Raw genomic sequence first — 10,675 nt, forward strand, 5'->3', positions numbered from 1 at the left:
AGATGTATAATATATTAGCTGTACTTAAAAAGAAATCAGAAGTATGCTTGACTCTTGTTGATAAGTGTTGTGGAATTAATGAAAAATTAGATGTGTTATGTGGGATATCTAGACACACAGCATCATCTGAAAATTATTTTGTAGAGTCTACATATCGTAATGCAATTTTGGAAGAATATAATTCACATCAAATATGTCATATATGTAATAAATATATGTAGACATAAAGCTTTATATTTAGATATCAGGAAATGGGTATGTTAGTGTAAAGTGCAGAAAGTATACCTCGCTCATGTGCTTTTGCTCGTGCACATGTGTAATAATTACAATGAATGTTGCAATTAAGTCATTTCTTCTACAAAAACAGAGAAAAACTAAAAAACTGATAAATTTAATAGTTGTGACAAATATTAATAAATAATTATTATAATATATTTAAATGATTAAGAAATATATACAGAGACGTATATTTAAAGAAAAATGTTATTACCTATTTGAATCGAAAGTAACTTTTTCAACAATACTGAAAACAAAATTATACAGTTCAACTTGTTTTGCATGTTTTGCAACACTAAAAAAAAATGCATTAACATATTCGGGCTGAGCTCTGCGCTGTATTAATTCCGTTAAATAATGGCGAATGATAGCAAGATCTTCAGAGCAAGATAGGTATTCTAAAAATCTTTCATCAAACGTTGCATTCCATTTCTTCCATATCTCGTTCCAAATAGCGTGGTTCATTGGTATTAAATTATGACAGTATGTTCGTTTCATCTCCATCGAATTTCTGCATTACAAAAAAATATCTTATTGCTACAAATTTGCTTACATTTTGAAATTTTAATTATAAAATAATTTATTCAGCATGATACAAAAATGCAACAACATTCTGATGAAATAAATATTATACTTATAAAGTAGCTTACGAGTTGTCTTCAGAATATTTAAACTCTTCTAATAATTTCGAAGCAGCATTTCTTCGGCACTCAGAAATACCAAGAATACATGCCCATTTTACAGCTTCTTGTCTTAAATATATAGTGAGAGTATGGTCTGTCCATTCGTCAAAGTATCCTATTTTTGTAAGAAGTCCATCTATTCTGTTTTTCATTGTTTCCTAAAAATCGTTAAACTTCAATTTAACACTGTTTATTTTCGTTTATTTAATATATTTTATTTTATTTAGTATGTAAAATGTAACTTTTTTTTATGGAAATCTGTCATTACCTACCATCAAATCACCATTATCAAATTACCATATTCAAGTGGAAACATACAAGTAAAAGATTCGAAAACTTTAATCATAGGATACCATGTAACAAAATTAGTATCTCGTATTACGAAGTTCGTAATATCAAGAGACACGGCAGTGTCTCGCGCCAAGTTCACGCGCAGCGCAAGACCGACCGTGTATCTTTACGCGAGACCGAAAGTTGAGACGAGCCGAGATTATTGGATCTCAGTAATGCCTGAGCCGATCGATTTAAAAATAGGCTCAATCGATAGCGCTTACCCAAAATATATAATAAAAGTATGCTTGTTTTTGCTCTATATGCTGTATAAATAAAGATATTAAAGTCTAAAGTCGAAATGTCATGAAAACTATGAAAATTATTTCAGTCGTCTGGGATGTACTTTATAAATTCTTGCCGATAGATGGCTAGTATCTCAGATGTACACATATCGGCATGTATCGCCGGCAACGCATGCACAAGCCATGTACATGCGAAGCGCGGAGCTCACATGTACAATGTGACTTGCGCATATATGCGGTAATCCTTTTATTCCTGCTGCTGCTGCTGCTGTTTGTGTCTCAAATCTGGCCACATAGCGGTATACGTGTGTGAAATAAAATATGTGTAATACTCCTACATTGCTGATTGTGCTTGAGAGTTTCGAAAAATATTACGGTGCGGATGATATTTGTTTCTCACTTTAGAGCAGACTCTGTGCGTTGTGCGCAAGCGTTGTACCTATACATATATCCCGTACGCAGGCTACAGACGTCGCGCACGTGCAGAACGGCCAAATCGTGGTAATATAATGTAATATCTGCTAGTTTCTATTTTTTATTGTCAGTATAAATTGTGAACATGTTAAAAATAATTATATGTAGTATATTGTTTTTAAATAACTAATCAAATGAATAATACGTACTAACATATTTAATTAATTATCTAACTCATGTACTCAATGTATTTGAATATCGTTTTTGAATGCCACTTATAAATTGCAAATTTAATTTAACTATGTAATACGAGTTTGTAATTCTATTTATAACAACTATAATTAAATTATTTATTAAACTGAAAGAGATGATAATAGGTCAGGGCCTAATAGAGACTAAATAAAATAGATAATTATAAACGTTGTAATATATACAGGGTGTTCCATTTAACTTGAGACAACTAAATATTTCGAAAAATAAGCATTGTACGAAAAAATGTCCCAAATAAACTTTTAATATTATCAAGGGGGACGTCTGCCTGTGTAAAAATTAACCTGCCGCCACCGCTCCTTGGGGGTGGGGCGGGTGGCAACTTTGAAATTTTAAATGGGAACCCCTATTTTTTATTGCAGATTCGAATTCCTTGGAAAAAAATACATAAGTTTTGTCCGAGACATTTTTTCAAATCGTGATAGATGGCGCTGTAATCAGTGAAAATTAGTTTTTGCCATTTTCTCTCACCATCGGGGTGCTTTATTTCGGTGAGTCCCCTCGCCTCTCACTATTCAATTACAATAAATGCTCGAAATGATGACTTTCCATTTCGATGCATTTATTAACTCGAGCTTGGAATGCTTGTACACATGTAGAAAGTGTATCTGGCGTTATTTGTGCGCAAGCATATCTAATACGTTCCACCATGTTTTCTCGAGTATTTGGTACTTTTGTATACACTTTTTCTTTAAGGTAACATAAAATTATTTCAACTTTCAAAATTATTTCAAAATTATTTCAACTTTCTTCTCTAAAGATAAATAATCCATTATTTATTTGCTGACATAAAGAACGCGTCCGTAAAAAAACAAGTAGCTAGCGTACGTATTACTGAAATTTACTTGACTTGAAATTTAAAAAATCCAGTTATTGAAGAATTGTTCTGACTTAATTTCTTTCATTTATTTTGTTTCTCCTTTTCAGTATTTTCAGTATTTCAGAAATTTACTACATATGTAGATGCCTCATAGTTTTGGTACGCTAGCTACTTGTTTTTTTACGGACGCGTTCTTTATTTCAGCAAATAAATAATGGATTATTTATCTTTAAAGAAGAAAGTTGAAATAATTTTGAAATAATTTTGAAAGTTGAAATAATTTTATGTTACCTTAAAGAAAAAGTGTATACAAAAGTACCAAATACTCGAGAAAACATGGTGGAACGTATTAGATATGCTTGCGCACAAATAACGTCAGATACACTTTCTACATGTGTACAAGTATTCCAAGCTCGAGTTAATAAATGCATCGAAATGGAAAGTCATCATTTCGAGCATTTATTGTAATTGAATAGTGAGAGGCAAGGGGACTCACTGAAATAAAGCACTTCGATGGTGAGAGAAAATGGCAAAAACTAATTTTCACTGATTACAGCGCCATCTATCACGATTCGAAAAAATGTCTCAGACAAAACTTACGTATTTTTTTCCAAGGAATCCGAATCTGTAATAAAAAATGGAGGTTCCTATTTGAAATTTCAAAGTTGCCACCCGCCCCACCCCCAAGGAGCGGTGGGGGCGGGTTAATTTTTATACAGGCAGACGTCCCCCTTGATAATATTAAAAGTTTATTTGGGACATTTTTTCGTACAATGCTTATTTTTCGAAATATTTAGTTGTCTCAAGTTAAATGGGACACCCTGTATAGAGAAAAAAATGATTGGATTAAAGCTGATGATGCTTCAATTAGAAAAACACAATGGCCTAGAAACAATATGATATTTATAGAATTTTGTATTTTTGTAACTTAATTAATTAAAGAGGACCGTCGTATGCTGTATACTGAAAGTACAACTGGGGTGATGATGGGCCGTCTTTAGCAAAATCTAACTAATATTTCATTATTTTAGCTTTAAAAAACACTGTCGTATATATATCATTAGAAAAAAAAATTCTATCAATTACCTTTTTTAAAAAAAAGGTAAAATAAAGGTGCCAAGTACACGCTCTTGTCACAATCAAAACTAATTACTAAAAAAAAAGAAATAATATCTCAAAAAATAACCTTTTCAAAAAAAAAGGTAAAGAAAAAGACGCCAAGTACACGCTCTTGTCACGACCAAAACAAAACAGTATTGTTTTACATTTAAAAAAAATTGCCGTATATATTAAACCTATCAAAAAACCTGTCGTATATATTACCCTTTTAAAAAAAGCTGTCGTACATATTAAAACCTTTCAACAAGTAATGCTGTTGTGTATATTAAAACTATAAAAAAATATGATATCAGGAAATGACGCCAAGTGGGATTAAAGAACTATGAAAAAAGTTGTACACTATTTCTATAAAACTCTTCTATAAAACTTTTGTACATAAAGCTGTCGTATATATTAAAAAAAAATCTAAAAAAATGCTGTCGTACATATATTATTATATTGCATACTATATTTCACCATATTTTACATATACTATACTATATATATTATATATATTATAACATATACTATACAATATATATTATTTATAATATTACATATACTATATATATTATAACAAATTAAACTCATAAATAAAAAAAATAAAAAAAATATTAAAAAAATAAAAATATTTTAGCAAAAAAAATTTTTAAATATTAAAAAAATTTAATTAAAATAAAAAAATATTTATTAAAAAACGCAAAAAAACTTGGCGTTGCTACACCTCAAAATATTATAAAGCAAAAAAATTAGTAATAATATAACAATTGACGATAAATTGACATAATGTAATAAGTTGACATCATGTAAGTTAACATGTAGTTTACTGTAGCAACGCCAAGTTTTTTTGCGTTTTTTAATAAATATTTTTTTATTTTAATTAAATTTTTTTAATATTTAAAAATTTTTTTTGCTAAAATATTTTTATTTTTTAAATATTTTTTTTATTTTTTTTATTTATGAGTTTAATTTGTTATAATATATATAGTATATGTAATATTATAAATAATATATATTGTATAGTATATGTTATAATATATATAATATATATAGTATAGTATATGTAAAATATGGTGAAATATAGTATGCAATATAATAATATATGTACGACAGCATTTTTTTAGATTTTTTTTTTAATATATACGACAGCTTTATGTACAAAAGTTTTATAGAAGAGTTTTATAGAAATAGTGTACAACTTTTTTCATAGTTCTTTAATCCCACTTGGCGTCATTTCCTGATATCATATTTTTTTATAGTTTTAATATACACAACAGCATTACTTGTTGAAAGGTTTTAATATGTACGACAGCTTTTTTTAAAAGGGTAATATATACGACAGGTTTTTTGATAGGTTTAATATATACGGCAATTTTTTTTAAATGTAAAACAATACTGTTTTGTTTTGGTTGTGACAAGAGCGTGTACTTGGCGTCTTTTTCTTTACCTTTTTTTTTTGAAAAGGTTATATATATATACACTTATACACTTATTTCACTTAATACGAATTTCTAACAAATTTAGTCACTCGCACTACACTGCTCTGGATAAGTACTCTTAAGTATGCATAGTGCAAATGGCCAAATTTGTTAGACCGAATTCACTATAATTACTTTTTTTTTATTTTAACACTTTCTGCACTGATCAGCGCACCTAACGTCAGAAACTTGCAGATTCCACCATCTGCACAAAGTACACTTTCTGTCCACTAATTAACTAACTACAGAATACTGAGAGTGTACACTTCTGCACTTTAAGATCAAAAAAAATTTTTTTTATGAAGAATACTATTATTTTTGATATACACTATCTTTATTCGTCTCCACAACACGTTATATATACATTTTACGACCGATGCTAATATATAAATGTAATTAATATATACATCAAAACTGCGAGCTGACAGGTCTGAGCGCCGCCATGTTAGAAAATGTTGATGACGCTAACCAATAAGACACGAGCGACATACATCTCAACGCGACATACATCCTAGCGAGATGATTTTCTAGATTTCTCGACTTTGAATGCGTATATTTATTTTTATAAAGCACACAGAGCAAAAACAAGCAGACTTTTCTTATGTAATTTGGGTATGCGCTATCGATTGAGCCTATTGCCAACTCAATCGGCCCAGCCGTTATCGAGATCCGATAATCTCGGCTCGTCTCAACTTTCGGGCTCGCGTAAAGATACACGGTCGGTCTTGCGCTACGCGTGAACTTGGCGCGAGACACTACCGTGTCTCTTGATATAAAGCGGCGTGAACGTAAGCGAAGTATCGGCGGTAGCAGAATAATTATCTGAACAACGGTGAAATAATTATTTTAAAGCGGCGCAAAATAAAAGCGAAAGCAACGTGAAAATAAATGTGAAATATTGGCAATAATGAGATAATTATTTGAGCGGCGGCGAAATAATTATTTAGTGTGACGTAAGGCGTCTTGGTGCGGTTGGTGAGAGCGCAAGCGCGGGCGATCGTGTCGCAACGGTTGGTACGATACGGAGCGCTGGTCGGTGAGTGCGTTCGTAGTATCGCGAGTCTGTTCGATCGTAGATCGATGCGGACTATTCGGCGGCGCGGATTGGTTGACGTGGTTTGGATTACGATTTTGAAATCCCGGCGAATAAACGCGGTATCAGGACTTAGGTTGCCGATTACGCTCGGCGGGAGTACGAGGATGCTCGTACGAAGGCGGAATCTTAGAACGGCGACTTAGCTTGGTATGCGGAAATGCCCGCAATACGAAGTTCGGTGGCCTAGAGGAGCCAAGTACGCTCGGCGGGTATACGAATGATTCGTATGCGGGAATCAAGAATACCGAGGACGCTCGGCGGTACACGAGGATACTCGTGTGCTGGCACAGGTATACGAAAAACCGAGTATACTCGGTTGAGGACTACGAGGACACTCGTAGAGGGATGTTCGCTGTCTATCAGCGAACGGAGTCTGGTGAGAAGACGTTCAGCCGGGCCTCTTTTATACCCGGCTGGCGGCCGAATGATTTCGAATCGGCAAGCATCGGCGGTTTCGGCGGCGAGTCCCCCACAATACGGAATTTCGGAACGGTCGGGTGTGGGGGATTTTCGGCGGTTGACCGCCGCTGTTTTTGATAGGAAATTTATCGGCGCGCGATGCTCCCTTGGTGGGCTACGGACGATGGACGGTCCGTAGCCGTAACGATGCAGCGGGCTGCATCGTTACACATTTTTTAAGTTAGGCAATTCATTGAAAATTGTAAATTAAAGAATAAAATTTGAATTTTTAGAACAAAATACACTAAAATTGAGATTATACAGATTGTCCGTTAACTCACGAACCAACGCTCGTGAGCGGATAGAGCACATTAAACAGAACAGAAAAGTTCTTTACCATTTTGCAATAATGCGCGCGACGGGAGTCATTGTCCGCGCGTACCGCGACCGTCGTCGCGCGACCAAACTTTTCATTACCGTGCGACGCTCATCTCTGGCACGCCTAGAGCTACATCCTACGATCTAACCGCGTGAAAGGCGCGTTCATTTGTCCTTTTTAATTAATACTTAAATAATTATTGCGAGAATTGCAAAATGGTAAAGAACTTTTCTGTTTTGTTTAATGTGCTTTTTCCGCTGATGAGCGTTGGTCCGTGAGTTATCGAACACCTTGTATAATTAGTATGATTTTAATTTTTATTTTGTAAATTTATTCTGTGAAGTATAGCCTGATGTAAACTTATAATACTATTACAATGCATGGAACTGTTTTATGAAAAAGTATTACAGTTTGATGCACTTTTCTTATGCTTGCGTCACTTGCAAGTGTAATTCAAAAATGAAAATATATCATCGTAGATTAATATTGATCAGTTATTATAAGCTGGAAAGTTTATTGCAATTTCTTTCTAGGTTGTTTTCAATTTACGATATCTATTTTTATTGTAATATTTATTTTAATTTTTTTTGAAATTACGATTTATAGTGAAAAAAAAGTTTTTTTTATTTGTATCTTTGCATTTTATCAGAATCTTTAAATAACGAGAAAGATGAAAACATATCGATAGAATATGTAGCAATAAGTTGATAATGTTTCAGCAACAAAGTTTTAACGAAATTTTGTAAAAACTATGCAAAATAAAATTGCAAGCTAAGAATATATAAATATTGCATGACATTTTGAAACAATATATTAAAAGATTTAAAAATAAATGCGCAATTTTATATTGCTGTAGTTAATGTAACAATTATATTATCAGTAAACTTGACAAATTGCGCGTATTTCTTTAATTGCTATTATTTGATATCGCTATTATTTTATAAGTACGTAATTAAATATATAATATTTTTGAAAAAATGATTTATATAGGGTACACCTCTAACATGTCTTACACGGCATTGTTATTACCATTGTGACGTGACATTTTTGAAGTCCGTCACAAGGGCAAGAAAGCCCGATCAAGGAGGGAAATTTGAGGTCGGAAACCCCACCGCGGGGGGCGACAACCTCTCCCTCCTAATTTTCTTTTTGAGCGTTGTAGCGAATTGCGCGAGTCGTGGTGAGTGGCCAAATTCCCGTTTTGTGATTGAGGTGGAGCAGCCTTCGTGGGACCTGCGAGGGACTCAGCAGACAGGACGACGGAGGCCCGGACGGCGTGTAGACAGATCCGGAACAAGGTCAAGTAAAATATTCTTAAATAAACAATTAGATTCCAGACACAGTCGCTACCGTAGATACAGTTTCAGATTCGGAGAATATCGAGGCCGGTGGACGCACCGAGAGAGATGACGCCCGAGAGGGAAGCGCGTTCTCACACGCCGAAGGCCCGGAGTGGAGTACCCGAAAAAGGAGCTGTCGTAACGAGCCAAAGCAGAATCAGGTCGGAACCTGATCAGTTCCCGGCCGATTCAAAGAAGGTTTGGATCCGGAAACGGAAAAGGCCGCGAAGGGCGTTAACGGCAGTTGCCCTAAGAGAGAGACCGCGGTCACCTCGGAAAAGCGTTACCGAGGGCCAATGTATCGAGGAGCGACGCGAGGATCGAGATCTAGTAAACATCGAAGGATCAAGAATCGTTAATTGATAGCGAGGATCTACATGCGCAGGACGATGCGCGAAATGTCACCGCTGTCCGGCGAGCCTCGCTGTCGTCACTGTTCGGCGAGTCGGCAACCTGATAGGAACCTCGAGGACCACAACGGGCGTACCGACGATTTGTAAGGCCACCACTTCGACTTCGCGGTAAGAGCGGTATCAGTAGGCGGCCCGAGCCTCGCGGAAATAAGTACCCGCAGATTTTGCGTAAAGGGTATAGCATATACCGAGATGTCTCGCGGTATGGTGCGAGGTTAGATTTAGGCCGGGCCCCGCTGACTACCGCTTCTGTATAGTAAGATTTCACCATGCTTTTTCCCCTCGGGAATGCCGAGCCGACAGTCGTTTTGCGTTAAGTAATGCCTTTCGTGCGTAATAATTTCGCGTCGATTCATGTAATGGTGTACCGAGCGTAAGAGCTCCTTGAAGTTAGCCTGTCGCGTATCTCTCACCTCGACCTTCTGTCGAGCGTTAATATTAAGAACAGTTAAGAATCGTGTAAGGGAAGAATTGCGTTGTAGGCTAACTATTATAAAGAGAGATTAAAGTAGAGTGAATTGTAACGACCGTACCTAATGAGAAGTATAGAACTTGTACGTCGAATATATTATACCGCGTGAGACGGAAGTACACGGATTTCCGCGAATCGAATATCAAAATCATAGCGCCTCTCACCGGGGTAATTTATATCTCCACTCCGCGGGATTGTTAAGACGCCTATCACCCGGCGTCAACCTCACTTGATTATTCAATTATCAACATCACCTAATTACACTAATTAAATGTTATTTGTTACCAATTAATGCGTTCTTAATAACCATCTATTTCAGACTCCGCTCTCCAAATCGGTATTTAGCATCTCTAAAGAACCTCGCCCCTCTGCCATTTGTAGAGCGGGCTAGTCGCGCTTATCGCCGTTGCTCATTAATAAAAATATGAACTCTAACGTATTCGTTTGTGAGGCGCGTTAATCCGCGCCTGGCGTCCAACTATAAGTATTGCAGTAATTATTAAAATCCATTAAATAGAGCAACGAGGTTTGACACGCTTATCGGCGGGTGAACTTCTGCCCGACGGAAAAGTCGTCGCACCATAAACTGACAAATAAGATGCTACCATATCTCCTGTTATTTATTGGATAGGTTGTGACGTGACGCTTTTCGAGCGCCGTCACAAGGGCGATGGCCCGGCCGAGGGAGCAAAGAGTCCTGGTGTTGCTCCTCGCGTGGAGAGAGCAACCCGCGAGACTCCACAATTTGTACGCGTTGTTTGTATTGTCATTCCCGTTTTATGTCGTTAATATCGTTTTTTTTTAATTGTAAGGCGAGACCCCGTGCGGGCGGCGTTGCGTGTTTTGTGCCTCAGGGCGAAGATGCAGCATCGCCAGGAAGACCGGACGCCGAGGGATCATCGACGGGTGTCACGCGTCAGTGACCCCACGGCATAAGGTCAGGTACCGCGATCCCGTCGCCT

General features: G+C 36.0%; 1 long non-coding RNA gene across 3 annotated transcripts; it reads right to left on the minus strand.

Annotated features, from left to right (window-relative positions):
• Positions 1 to 260: 260 nt before the first annotated feature.
• LOC136998450 (uncharacterized) lies at positions 261 to 2,573 on the minus strand. Of its 3 annotated transcripts, none has more exons than XR_010889029.1 (3): positions 1,243 to 2,573; positions 491 to 1,117; positions 261 to 355 (listed from the first exon to the last, which is right to left on the minus strand). It is a non-coding gene; the product is annotated as an uncharacterized lncRNA (long non-coding RNA). The 3 variants fall into 3 exon arrangements; XR_010889028.1 differs by having other exon boundaries at positions 261 to 787; positions 927 to 1,117; positions 1,243 to 2,559; XR_010889027.1 differs by having other exon boundaries at positions 261 to 1,117.
• Between the last annotated feature and the right edge of the window lie 8,102 nt (positions 2,574 to 10,675).

This window comes from Linepithema humile, chromosome 3 (genome assembly GCF_040581485.1).
Source record: "Linepithema humile isolate Giens D197 chromosome 3, Lhum_UNIL_v1.0, whole genome shotgun sequence".
NCBI classification, from domain to species: Eukaryota; Metazoa; Arthropoda; class Insecta; order Hymenoptera; family Formicidae; genus Linepithema; species Linepithema humile.